Below are 13969 nucleotides of genomic sequence, written 5' to 3' on the forward strand. Positions count from 1 at the left end.
TAATTTTTTAATGCTTATTCATTCATTGACCTATTCCTTTTCTATTTTCTTAATGCATGTTTTTAGATATATATTTTTTTTCCACTGAGAATCACTCTAACTACATCTGAGAAATCTAGTATAGCTTTTTATAACAATTTCTACAATTTATTCTTTGACCCACTCATTATTTAGGTTTTCTTGGTGTCTTCATATAGGTATAAGTTTTTTGGTTGTATTACCAGAAACAATCAATCATTTTATTAGGTAATTATATATAATGATGTATTTACTAATTCTGTCTTTTTATATTTATTTGCACTATCTCAGTATATGGTCAATTTTTATATAATTCCATGTACAACTGAGATTATATAATATATATATATGTATGTATATATACATATATATATATATATATATATATATATATATATATATGAATAGGTCCATTAAGAAAAGGATCTGTCTTTTAGTTATCTTTGCAGCATTTTGAGCTAGAGTTTCTTCAATAATTATTCAATTCTCTTTTGTTTATCTTTCTGTTAAGACTTATTCAAAATTAGAGAAGACATTGAAATCTCCTGTGATTATTGAATTACTATGCATATCATCTTGTATTTCAGAAGGTTGTTTTGGTTTTTTTGCCTCTATGGAAAATTTCAAATCTTGTATTCAAATCTTGCTTCATATATTTCTTAGCTGTGTGACTTCAGGTAAATCATTTAATATTTCTCAATCTTGATTTCTTCATCTGTAATATGATCATAGTAATAGAACCTGCCTCACAGGACTGTTAAGGCACAAATGAATTACACATGCAGAGCACTATAAAGAATTCAATAAATGTCAGTTTTGTTTTTGTTGTTAATTTTTTAAGGAATTTGAAAGCTAAAAGCTTAATGTTGATATTGGTTTGTTTTCTATCATACTTTTAGCATTATGTAGTTTCCTTATGTATTCTCTTTCTATACTTTAAATTAATGTTATCTCTATTATGGGTTTGCTTTTTCTTAGAATTGCAAGTCCTGAATTTTTTTTTGCATCATGATGCATAATTGTGTTTTCCCATTTTCTCATTTTTATATGTATTTACATTTTAGGTGTGTTTCATATAAGCAACACATTGGGAAGTTTTGTTATTTATAAAATCTTTCATTTTTAATGGTATTGTATTGTTTAATCCATGAATATTTAATGTTATGAGATTTAGGTTTATGTGTTTCTCTAATTGTCTTTAATATTTTTCCTAAATTAGAATCTTTCCCTTTTTTTCTGTAAGCAGTACTTTGTCTGTTCAATTATATTCATTTAATCTATTTTAAGGCAAGCCCTATTCCCACTGTCTCTCCAACCTTCACCTACAAGTCCCACAGATATATTTGTTACCCTTTGGAAATAACAAAACTACATGTGCTAAGCTGATTAGATTTTCTCTCTTTCTTTCTTTTATAGTGTTCTTTAATTTTTACCTTCTTTCTTTCTGTCATAGTTATGCGAGCATAACTATTCCCTCTCCTCTCTTTCAACATGTTTTGTCTGCTAGTTTTTATTTCAATTTCTGAGCTCTTTTGACAAAGCATTTCTTTTCTTTATTTTCTTTAATATTCACCTTCCCTTTCTGTCAACTTTAGGGTTTTTATTCTTTGATTCATGGGTCTTAGACTCATGTAGGCATTCTTTTTAATCTCTATAATTTGTGCTCTTAATGTATCTGTTTTTAGATTATCTCTTCTAAACAATTTCTAAGGTGTTGTCATGCATATCTTGGCTCATTGACCCCCTTTTTTAATTATGCTATACTTTTAGAAATAAGCACTTATGTTGATAGAGGGTTATTTTTTACCCCATAAAATCAACCAGTTCTCCCCTTCTTCTGAATCTTAGTTGCCACTAAGCTCTGATTTCTCTTCCTTTGAGGCAGGATGACTAGTCAGCACAAATGCCCTTAGACTCTACCCATTATAAGTTCCTCCCAGCTCTTTATAGAATATCTCTACCCATGAGAGGCTTCAGCAGTTAAGTTGTATGTTATACACCACCAAAAGACTTTATTCTTTCTCTCAATTTTAATTCCTTTGCCACACTCATTTTCTTGTAATCTTTGCACTTCCTAAGAGTTTACAAGAATGATTTCTCATTTATTTTGGTAAACTTTGATTTTATTAGGATATATCATATGTCCCCTTTTACCTTCCACCCCTCTGATGCCTTCATTTTCTATAATTTAGCTTAACAGAATTTGATTTGCTTGTGGTTTGGGAGTTGTGAGATATAGTCCATGATGTTTCATATCTGTCTTTTTACCATGTTGTCTATGTGACTTCTGCTGCATTCTTGATTTTTTTAGACGGGTTTTTAAATGATATCTGTTAATCTATGTTCTTCTTGGTCAATAAGTATCTTTAGTTTTTTTTTTTTTTTAATTCTGTAGACTGGGGAAATTGCAAAGCAAATAACTTAAAGCATCCATAGAAAGAATATATTCCTTTTCATTCCTAGAAGGCACATATTTTTTTTTTCTTTCTAGGGATGCTTCAAACATTTCTTTTTAAATTAAAGATCCATATTTCTATGTTAATAACTAGGCTCAAATGGACTGCATAGGTAACTTCTTGGCCAACAGCAATCCAGGAATCAGACCCCAGCCCCAGCAAAAATAAGGAAAAAAGCTTGGATCTATACTCCCTGTATCCCAGGAACAAAGCTAAAACAGCAAAGATGAGCAAAAAACAACTAAAAGAGCACTTACTACAGAAAACTACTTTACAGATAAAGATGACAGCAATATCATGTCTGCAGAAGAAAGCAGTGGAAAAATCACTCACAGTATAAAAACAGTCTATAAACTGGACTCAAATACAAAAGCTCATTGAAAAGTTTGAAAAAGAATTTAAAAACCAAAGAAGAGAAGAAGAAAAGTGGAAAAAAAGAAATGAAATTTATGTAGAAAAAATATGAAAACTTGTACAAAGAAATCAAGTGCATTAAAAGTAAAAATAAGCAATTGAAGAAAATAAAACCCTAAAAATCAAATGGAAACCAATGAATCCACAAGAATACAAGAATCCATAAAACAAAATAAGAAGACTGAAAAAATTGAGAGAAAATGTAAAGTACCTTTTAGTGAAAATGTATGATCTGGAAAACAGTACTAGCAGAGACAATCTCTAAATCATCAACCAACCAGAAAGCCTGGATCCAGGAAAAAACCTGGAAAACATCATGCAGGTAATTATAAGGGAAAACTGTCCAAATCTACTAGAATAAAATAACAATATAACCATTGAACCATAGAACCCCTACAGAAAGAGACCCCAGGATAAGAAGTCCAAGGGAAGTTAACAGTCAAATTCTAAACTTCTCAAATAAAGTAGCAAAAAAAAAAATCAATTCAAATATAAAGGAAACAGAATCAGACTTGGGACCTATCTGCCTCAACATTGGAGGACTGGAAAACCTGAAATAGCATATTTTGGAAAGCAAAGGACCTGAGATTACAACCCAGAATGTATTACCCTACAAAATTCAGCATATACTGTAAGGGAAAAGATGGGTGTTCAACAAAATAGAGGACTTCCAGAATTTCCTGACACAAAGACCACAACTGAACACAAAATTCAATCACCAAAATCACAACTCAAGAGTTGCATTAAAAAAAGGTAAATGAGGGGTGGCTAGGTGATGCAGTAAATAGAGCCCTGGCCCTGGAGTCAGGGGTACCTGACCTCAGACACTTAATAATTACCTAGCTGTGTAGCCTTGGGCAAGCCACTTAACCCCACTGCCTTGCAAAAAAAATCCTAAAAAAAAAATTTTTTTTAAAGGTAAATGAAAAGAGGAAGGAAAAAACAAAATAAAACAAAACAAATGTTGGTCAAGACCATAAAATTGTATACAACCCTAAAAGGGAAGATATAACACTTCAAATTCTTTAGAACTTTACTTCTCTTAGGATAATTAAAGGGTAGAAAATAATTCAAGAGAATGAACCTTAAAGTATATGGGTATTGGGTCTTAACTCTCAATTGAAGAAGTAAAAAATGGCATCACTATGTTTGAGACAAAAAGCGAGAAGAAAAGCAGGGGTGTTAACTTTAAATTTAAGTGTCTCATTATCCTTTGACTCAGTTTAATCACGGGGTGCTTAACACCTTGTCTAATGAGGGTATCATAAACTGCAAAGATTTGAGTCAGTGTCTCTGTAACTTATAATTATTTGTAAAGTTCTCAGGTGAGACCTCCAGAGCCTCCCAGTTCTTAGGGCCCTTTAAGCATCATATGCTGGGAGGATCCAAGTCAGTGTCTCGATAACAATCATTTGTAAGGTTCTCAGCTGAAACCACCAGAGACTCCCAGTACTTGGAGATCTTTAAGATTCTTGGGTGGGGGTGGGGGGAATGGGAAAGAGAATAGTCTTTGCTTCACTTAACAAGGTGTTAAGTACCCTGGGTGGGGAGGCAGGAGGTAAAGTGTGAAAGAAAATAGTCCAGGAAGGACCACAAATAGTTCAAGAAATGATATGGCTTTGGCTCTTTTTTTGTTTAGGTTTTTGCGAGGCAATGAGTTTAAGTGACTTGCCCAAGGTCACACAGCTAGGTAATTAATAAGTCTCTGAGGTCAAATTTGAACTCAGATCCTCCCAATTCCAGGTCCAGTGCTCTATCCACTGTGCCACCTAGTTGCCCCAATGATATGGCTTTGGATGGTACTTTAGGTCATGAGAAGGACTGTGTGTATTTGAAAGACACTTGAAAAGGGGGTAAGGTAAAAAAATGATTATAATTATAATTTGATGCAATTTCAGTCAATGCTGCTTATCAAGCAATCAAGTAAACTATCTGTGATATCTTAATAGCAATATGAGCTCATCGAGCAAGCAAATAAACTGTGATTGATGATATCTGATTAATAATATTAGAGTGATAAATAACATCAAGGAAAGAGGCACAATATAATTTTAGAGCGAAAGAAGGTAGAATGTGAATGCTGAGTAAATTATATTCAACAGATTTAACCCAGTAAGGGAATAAGATACATTCCAACTTGGGTTTAAAATCTAACTTAATCTGGAGCAGCTAGGTGGTGCAGTGGATAGAGCACCTGCCCTGGAGTCAGGAGGACCTGAGTTCAAATCCAGCCTCAGACACTTAATAATTCCCTAGCTGTGTGACCTAGGGGCAAATCACTTCATCCCACTTCCTTGCAAAAAAAAAAAAAAACAAAAAAGCTAACTTAATCTAAAGGGTTACTGGGAAAGGGAAAGAAAAGGGAAGAAGGGACTGATAAAAGGGAAGGTACAAGAGAAAATAAACTAACAGTAAAAATTTTAAAAGAAAAATCCAAGAGGTACGGTAGTAAAATTTTGGTGAGGAAGAATAAGAGAAGAAAGAGAAAAATATAAATGGAGAAAGATAGCATGGAGGGAAATATAGAATTAGTAATCCTAACAGTAAATGTGAATGGGATGAACTCTCCCATAAAATGGAAATGGATAGCAGAATGGCTTAAAAACCAGAATCCTACAATTTACATTTGAAGCAAAGAGGTATACACACAGGTTAAAGGTAAAAGGCTGGAGCAAAAGATATTATGCTTCAGCAGTAAGAATATTATGCTTCAGAAGTAAGAAAAAAACTGGCGTAATGATCATAATCTCAGACAAAAGTGAAAGCAAAAATCAATCTCATTAAAAGTATAAGGAAGGAAACTACATCATATTAAAAGGCATCATTGGTACTGAAGCTATATCATTCCTAAATATATATGCACCTAGTGGTATAACATCCAAATTCCTAGAGGAAAAGCTGACTGAAATACAAGGAGAAATAGATAGCAAAACTTTAATAATGGGAGAGCTCAATCTCCTTCTCTCAGAACTAGATAAATCTGACAACAAAATAAACAAGAAGCAAGTTAAGAAGGTAAATGAAATCTTAGAAAACTTAGATATGACAGACATCTGAAGCAAGCTTAATGAGGAGAGAAAAGATTATATCTTTTTCTTGACAATATATGGCATCTTCACCAAAATTGACCATGTATTAGGGAACGAAACCCTTAAAATGAAATGCAGAAAGGCAGAAATAATAAATACACACTTCTTAGACCATGGTGCAATAAAATGTACATGTAAAAAAGAATCAGGGAAAGATAAACTAAGAATGAATTGGAAATTAAATAACTTTATCTTAAATAATGGGTTAATCAAACAGTAAATAATAGAAATAATAAATAATTATATCCAAGAAAACGATATAAATGAGACAACATACCAATATTTATGGGATGCACCCAAAGCAGTTTTGAGGAGAAATTTTCTATTGCTATATGAATAAAATAGAGAAAGAGGAGTTCAATGAATTGGGTATGTAACTAAAAAAGCTAGCCAAAGAACATATTAAACATCCCCAATTAAATACAAGATTAGAAATTCTTAAAATTAAAGAAAAGATTAATAAACTTCAAAGCAAGAAAACCATTGATCTCATAAATAAAACTAAGAGTTGGTTTTATGAAAAAGTCAAAAACAGATAAACCTTTGTTCAATCTGATTTTAAAAAAAAGGAAAGAAGATAACCAAATTACCAGTGTCAAAAATGAAAAAAGTGAACTAATTCCCAATGAGGAAGAAATTAAAGAGATAATTTGGAGCTACTTTGTCAAACTCTTTGCCAGTAAATTGGATAATTTGAGTGAAATGGATGGATATTTACAAAACTACAAACTGCCCAGATTAACAGAAGGGGAAATAAATGACCAATTTCAGAAACGATCAATAAAGTCCCTAAGAAAAAGTCTCCAGGTCCAGATAGATTTACAAGTCCAGAGAGCTAGAACAACTGTATTTGACTGGTTATGGACTATATTGTCCCCATCCAGAGAAAGAAAAATAAAACAAAAAACACAGAGAAAAAGAAAGTCCTTCTGAATCTGATGAACACTTTATAAAAATTATCTCTTATGTACCTCTTTCCCTCAATCCTAATTCCTCATACTAAAAATTAGTCATTTATAAACATGTTTATCAAAATATGTATATAAAATGCTAATTTGACTTTTCCCTGCAGGGGGTGGGAAGGGAGGGTAGAGGGAAATTTTTTAACTTTGAAATATACATATGCATATGGATGAAAATAAATAAATAATTTTTTTTAAAAAGCTTGGCTCAAGTTTTCCAGGGTATGTCGCATTATTTAATTGCCTTTGCAATTCAATTATTAGTTAAAATATTTCTTTAAAAATTAAAAAAAATTTCTTTAAAAATTAAAAATATTTCTGGTGGGTACAAAATAGTTTTGTGCTGTTCTAATTTCATTTCATTATATGTGAAAGTATTTTTCCTGGTTGTTTGAAGAATTTGTTGATTGTTAAAGAAATCATTGAAGTTAGCCACTTTGTATGTTTGGAAACTTATAGCATATTCCTAGCCCCCACCAGATATTTGTGAATTCTTTCAATTGGTACTTTGTTTTCTATGCTAAGAATTTCTGGGTAGTTTTGATTTATAATTTCCTAAAATCTGTAGAGATTCTAAGTTTTTATAGTCTATATAAATTGGACAATTCTAGACAAACTAAACAGAAAGTTTATACAAATTATTTTTGTCATAATTTTTAGATAGTCACTGATACTTAAATATTATCTATTCTTTGGATAAATTGTATTGCTAGAATATTTTTAAATATTTTCTTATCATTTAAAATGTTTTAGTTTATTTTCAAATTTATTATTTTATTAAGTCATTGTTTTCTTTCTATTCCATTGTACCTTTCAAGATAATATTTCTTGGTAAAAATTTTTCAACTTACTAATATAAAATTTCACTTTTCACTGTCATTTCCCCTCCATGGCTATACTATTTTATATTTCATTTCAATTCTTCCAGATATTCTTGTACTTCTTATATTTAAGGTGTCCCTCAAACCAAAGAATGTCTTCATGTTACTCAGACATTTCTTTGCTTTGCTCAATTTTGAATCTACACTGAAGCTCAATTATCAATTAGTTAAATCTTCTTATTTTTATGGATTCAAACGTTGAGAAGCTCAGAGATGAACTGTATGAGGTGAAATTAGCAACAAGTAGCAAAGCTAGACTTTTTCATTCAGATTGATCATGTCTGCTATGAATCCATTTCTTAATCAATAAGAATTTTCTCGAGAGCATTTGTCATTTCTTTGCTCTCTAATCAAAGAATTAAATTTCTACTATAATGCAAAGAATGGATCAATAGAACAACTACTATAATAGAACTCTCTATGAACTATAAAGTCAATAAATATAAATCCATATTTTATTCTGTAAATCCTTCTTTCTCTCCTACAATTTCATCCCTATATTTTTTCTATTGAGCAAAAAATTTCACATACTTTTCCCTCAGTTACTATCCTTTACATGTAATTATAAAAATTACATAAAACCCTATACAGTAATCCCCCACTCCCCAAATTTGAGGATTTAAACTCAAATCTGGAAATTGATTGCAAAAACTTATAAGGGGAAGGCTTAAATAGACAAATGGCCCTGAGAAACTATCTACATTAATTTTTCAGCATTCCAATAATATTGTGGTAAAAGAGCATTACAGCAAGCCATGTAGGCCAAAGTGAGTACCACTGCATCATGTTCAGTCCTCAAGATGCTATATAGTAAGAGGACCAATTATATTATAGCTACTAAATTTAGTAGCTGCTAGACCAGCTAATTTCATCATAACTTATATTCAAGATTGTTGCAACCTATATGGGAAAGGGGAAAGGGTATAAATAGAATTGCTATATTTTGGGAAGACTGACTTTGATTTCTGTAGCTTATACAGTGCTGTTTACCCTTTGTTCTCAAAGAAGACCATGACATCAGGGAGGTAATAATTTTACATTTAAGTGAATTAGAATTAAGTGAGGGAAGATTGTGTAAAGTCACAAACCACACTTTCTCTTTCAGAGCTATCTGAATCCAGTGACCAGATATAAGTCAGTCTTACTGGAGTTGTAACTTACACAATATTTAGATATGAGAATGGTGTGAAGAAATCAAGTGATAATTATGATCTCAAATGGACAGTACAGTCCCCAACAGAGTTCCTGGATATGTTTCTTAAATATCATCTTTATAAGCTACTGGTTACCCTCTTATTTGTCAGAAGACTTGTGATGTCTGTATTTCTAAAGGTTCGTGTATAATTCTATAACTGTGATGTCCACTTTGTTAAAAGATTTATGTTTAGAAGAACAGTGAGGATAAGAAGTGGCTTGAGTCAGCAGATGCTGAATATCCAAAAACATTTTTGAGCCATTATTTTACCACAAGGACATGCAAAGGAAATATGCTTCCAAATACTAAGGAATACCTAAACAACTCATCCAGGGTTAACAGATTATTATAATTAATGGATAAAAAGTTTTCAGGGGAACGTTTAGAATGCTTCAGATGACTAATCACATAAACTTACTTGTTTATGCTCAGGAAGTTAAATCTCCCATATAGAATCCTCATATTGATTTGACTAGACAAGCTATTAGTGATTCTTTACCATCAATCCCAATCTAATTTGGCATTTTAGTTATAGATTCCTGTGAGCCTTCATTTGCAAAACCCAAATTTATGAAGCTCTCTGCATAGATTAATCCAAACTAAAATCATCAAACTTTTTGATGTGGAATAAGGTAATATATGCTCAGATTATCAAATTCATTCAAACTAGAGAATTAATCTTTTTTTCTTTGAAAAAGAATTTTCACCTTTTTTTATATTTCTTTTTAGCACTTATTCTGTCTTCATAGTTCTATATCTAATTTCAATAAACAATTCCTTTCTTTGACTGCATCTTGGAATTCCTTTGACATTTTTTTTCCTTTCAGTGCTCTCCTTTTCTTAATAGCTCTCATCTTGGATATGTTCATATTGTTCCTTGGTTTCTATTTTTAGGTTGACCCCTAAACATTTCATTCCATCATCAATCTGCATAATAATCAAAAAGTATTTTCTTCTGACCGCCCTGACAGTTCCTTTCTATTTTGTCAGAATAACACAGTGATTTCAGAAATATGCCTTCATTGCCATCCTGACATAACAAGGAGTGTAACATCAAGGTTCCAAGGACTTCAGAGCTAAATGACTTCCTCCTCTCATAACAAGCCCCAGTTCTCCTGTTAAATAAGTTTTTAATTATGTATTGTTTCAGGTAAAAGCCCTTTGGAGTTTTGCATGGTCTCTGGGAAAAAAATGATGAAGAAGAAGCAGGGTGGGATATGGCTCTGGTGAAGATGAAGCAAAATGGTCCTGGAGAGTTCAGATCAAATCACAAATACTTCTAATCTGACCTGACTATAGTACTAACAATATTGTCATTCTGGACACTAGACCTCTTTTTCAGTTTTAATTGATATTAATATTTTTGAATGCCAAGTCACACTGTTGAACTTGCCCTGGATCTTTTAAAGTGAATTCTTATTAAAGTGAGTTATTATTTTTGCTGTTGTCAGTTTTGGCCTTGTCTGACTCTGTTACCTCTTTTGATATTCTATTATCAAAGATATCAGAGTAGTTGGTCATTTCTTTCTCCAGCTCATTTTACAGATAAAGACACTGAGGCAAACAGGATTATATACCTTTCCCAGGGTCACACAGTTAGTGTGTAGAGCAGGATTTGAACTCAGATCTTCCTGTCTCCAGACCTGGTACTCTAGTCACTGTACCACCTAATTGCCCCTATCTATTCAGATGAACTCATGCTGAATCAAGAGTCACTTTCCTCCATCCTGCATTTGGAAATTTGAATTTTTGGATCTAGGTGAACTATATATGTTTATTCCTATGAAACTGAACCAAAAGCCACCTTAATTATATAATAAGGTAATCCCTAGCTTTTCTCTCCACTGCCACTTCCAGACTCTCCCTTTGCAATCCTCACATTACAACTTTATCTCTCTTGATGTTTACTCCACTTAAATATACCACTGAATCCAAATTATTATGAGTTATTCATTTGTCTCTAATTCATTTTCCTTTCTTTTTCACTGAGTTAAATACCTGGCTTCCTATGATTTAATATTTCAAATGCATTCTTTGTTTTCACTGAAACCATTCTTTTCTCAGTTAATACCTTTTTTTACCATTCTGTGACAGTGTTGCACATTCATATTTTGGATAAAAATATTTACAGATTATTCATTTTTGGTATGAGGAATTAGGATTAAGGGGAAAAAGATACATAAGAGATAATTTTTATAATGTTCAGATTCTGAAAGTATTTTTTTTGTTTTGTTTTGTTTTGTTTTTTCCTTGTTCTGGATGGGAATAACATTCTCCAAAGCTGGTCTAATGCAGCTGTCCTAACTCTCTGAACTGCTGAGAGGAGCTGCTTTCATCAAAGTTGATCATCTCACCATGTTGTTGATGGGTATATTGCTCTTTTGGTTCAGCTCCCTTCGCTCAGCATCAGATCCTATAGGTCATTCCATTCTTTTCTAGAGTCCAACCTTTTATGGTTTCTTATAATATTCCATATATTCATGTACCATAACTTGTTTAGCAATTCTCCAATTGATAGGCATCCTCATTTGTCTTTAATGTTTCTTTAATCATATCATACCCACTAATTCAGGTATCCCCTAATGTTATTCTCTGGGCTCTTCTCTTTTTTTGCTCTTTTCTATTTCATTCAGTGATTATATCAGCTTTCATGGATTAAATGATTTCCAGATCTATATTTCTAACCTTAGTCTTTTTTGTTGCCTGAGCAGCAGTCATGCAACACTAATTACCTGGGGAAATCTTACATTAAACGTCTCATAGGCATTTTTAACTCCAAAAGTAAAAACTAAAACCCAATTATCTTTTTTTGTTCTGCAACCCTCTGCATTTTTCAACTTCTCTACTATTCTTGAGGGTACCACTAATGTTCTAATCACCCAGCCCTACTATTCTAGACTCCTCACTCTCTCTTACCCTACAGATCTGACAAATGTCATTTCTGCCTTCACATGTTTATTATCTGGCCCCATCTAATAACCCTCATAACCACAAACTTTGTCCAAGTTTTCATCACCTCTCACCTGAACTATTAAAATGAGCTCCCAAATTCCTTGACTCAAGTCTCTCTCCATTCAGCTTCCCAGGTGATTTTTCTAAACTGTATATTTGATTATTTTGACTCCTACTCAGCAGTTTCAAGTAACTCTCTATTATCTTAAATATCTCAGTTTGGCATTTACATCCAACCCATATGGCCTTCCTCCTACCATCTTCCTTATCTTGACCTTTGCTTTCTAATTTCCTTCAAGAGAACTAGAATACCAACTTTTTCCAGAAGGCTTTTCTGAAGACTCTACTGCTAGTGACTTCCCCTCTCAAATTTCCTCCTTTCTGTTCTTTATAAAACTCATTGTATGATTAGTTAGTTTTACTTTGTTTCCCCAATTAAAATGTTAATTCCTTGAAGGTAAGGACCTTTTTTGCTTTTTTGTATCTTCAAAACTAAGCACTCTTTCTGGCTTGTATCCTAACCAGATGTATTGTATTTTCTTAAGAAAAATCACTTTGGCAACTTTTTTGGTGATTTTAATTGGAGTGGGCAAAGACTCAAGACTGAGAAATCATTATAATAATCTCAGAGAAAATTGATGAGAGCCTAAATTAAGGTTTGGGGGGGTATAAGAATGAAGATAGAAGATTTCTATTCTTTTAAAAGTATGATAAACCAAAAAACCTCATTTTAAAATGCAGGAGTATCAATTTTCTGAATTTTTTGAAATGTTTATATGTTGGATAAATTTTCAATATTATTTTTCACATTGCTTCACATTTAAATCAGAAATGATAAACTAAATTTTTGAATTAAAATCAAGACTAATTAAATTATTTAATTGCTTTTGAGAGTCATTTGAGTTTGCTCTTATAAACATAAAAATTTACTATGAGTTTTTCATAGTGATTTTCCCTTGCATTACAAAAGAAGTTGGATTATGACTACATAATTCTTTTATAAACTCTTTCATCACCTGAGTGAAGCTGTGGACTAAACCATAAGAAGTAGAGAGTGGAGAGAGTTAAGATGCATCATCAGATGCCTGACAGAATTGGTTATGGTTCACCTAGATCCATCCCCTCACTTAAAACTCCAACAGTCCCACTTCTTATATCATTTCTCCAAACATTTATGGGTGAAAATGGGTATCAAAAGCCAATCAGAGGACACACCAGATATCTTTAATTTCATAACCCCTTGCTTGTTTCAACATAACTGTTACTTCAAAAATGCACAGTAAAATGGTACAGTAGGGGCAGGTAGGTAGCATAGTGGATATAACCTGGAGTCAAGAAGTCCTACCTTCCTGAGTTCAAATATGGTCTCAGATTTTAACTAGCTTTGTGACCCTGGGCTAGTCACTTATCCCTGTTTGTCTCAGTTTTTCCATCTATATAATGTGCTAGAGAAGGAAATGGTTAGCTACCTTATTCTGTCTTCCGAGAAAACCCTAACTGAGGTCATACAGTCAGACTCTCAGCCCAGATACAGTAAAGGGGTCAGATAATTGGTAAGAAAGAGATTACATTTGGTTCAAACTGGGAGCTTCACTGCCAATATGTTGTTCTGGATCGATGTTCAAGATCAAAGAAAAGTGCTTTGTTGTGGGTCACAGGAAAAAACGCCAATTCTTGTGACTGGAGAGTGTAAATTCTGCTTACAGTCAGGGCCAAGAGGAGCACTGATGATTGTAGCTACAAGGAATAGAGGGTCCTTCTTGAGTAAAGACCAGAATATGTGAGAAGATGCTACATGTAACTTCTAAAAACACAATAATTATTAGGACAGTATGAAGGATTCTACATAGAGAGCATAGGTGTAAATTGATTGGATCACTTCATATTTCTAGATCTGGATTCCTTCAGATTAGTTATGAGAGCAACTTCTACTTTCCCTGATATAAATGATATCAAAAATTGAAGAGTTGAGAAAGAGCATTGCACTGGTAGAGTAGATGAA

This window comes from Macrotis lagotis, chromosome X (genome assembly GCF_037893015.1).
Source record: "Macrotis lagotis isolate mMagLag1 chromosome X, bilby.v1.9.chrom.fasta, whole genome shotgun sequence".
NCBI classification, from domain to species: Eukaryota; Metazoa; Chordata; class Mammalia; order Peramelemorphia; family Peramelidae; genus Macrotis; species Macrotis lagotis.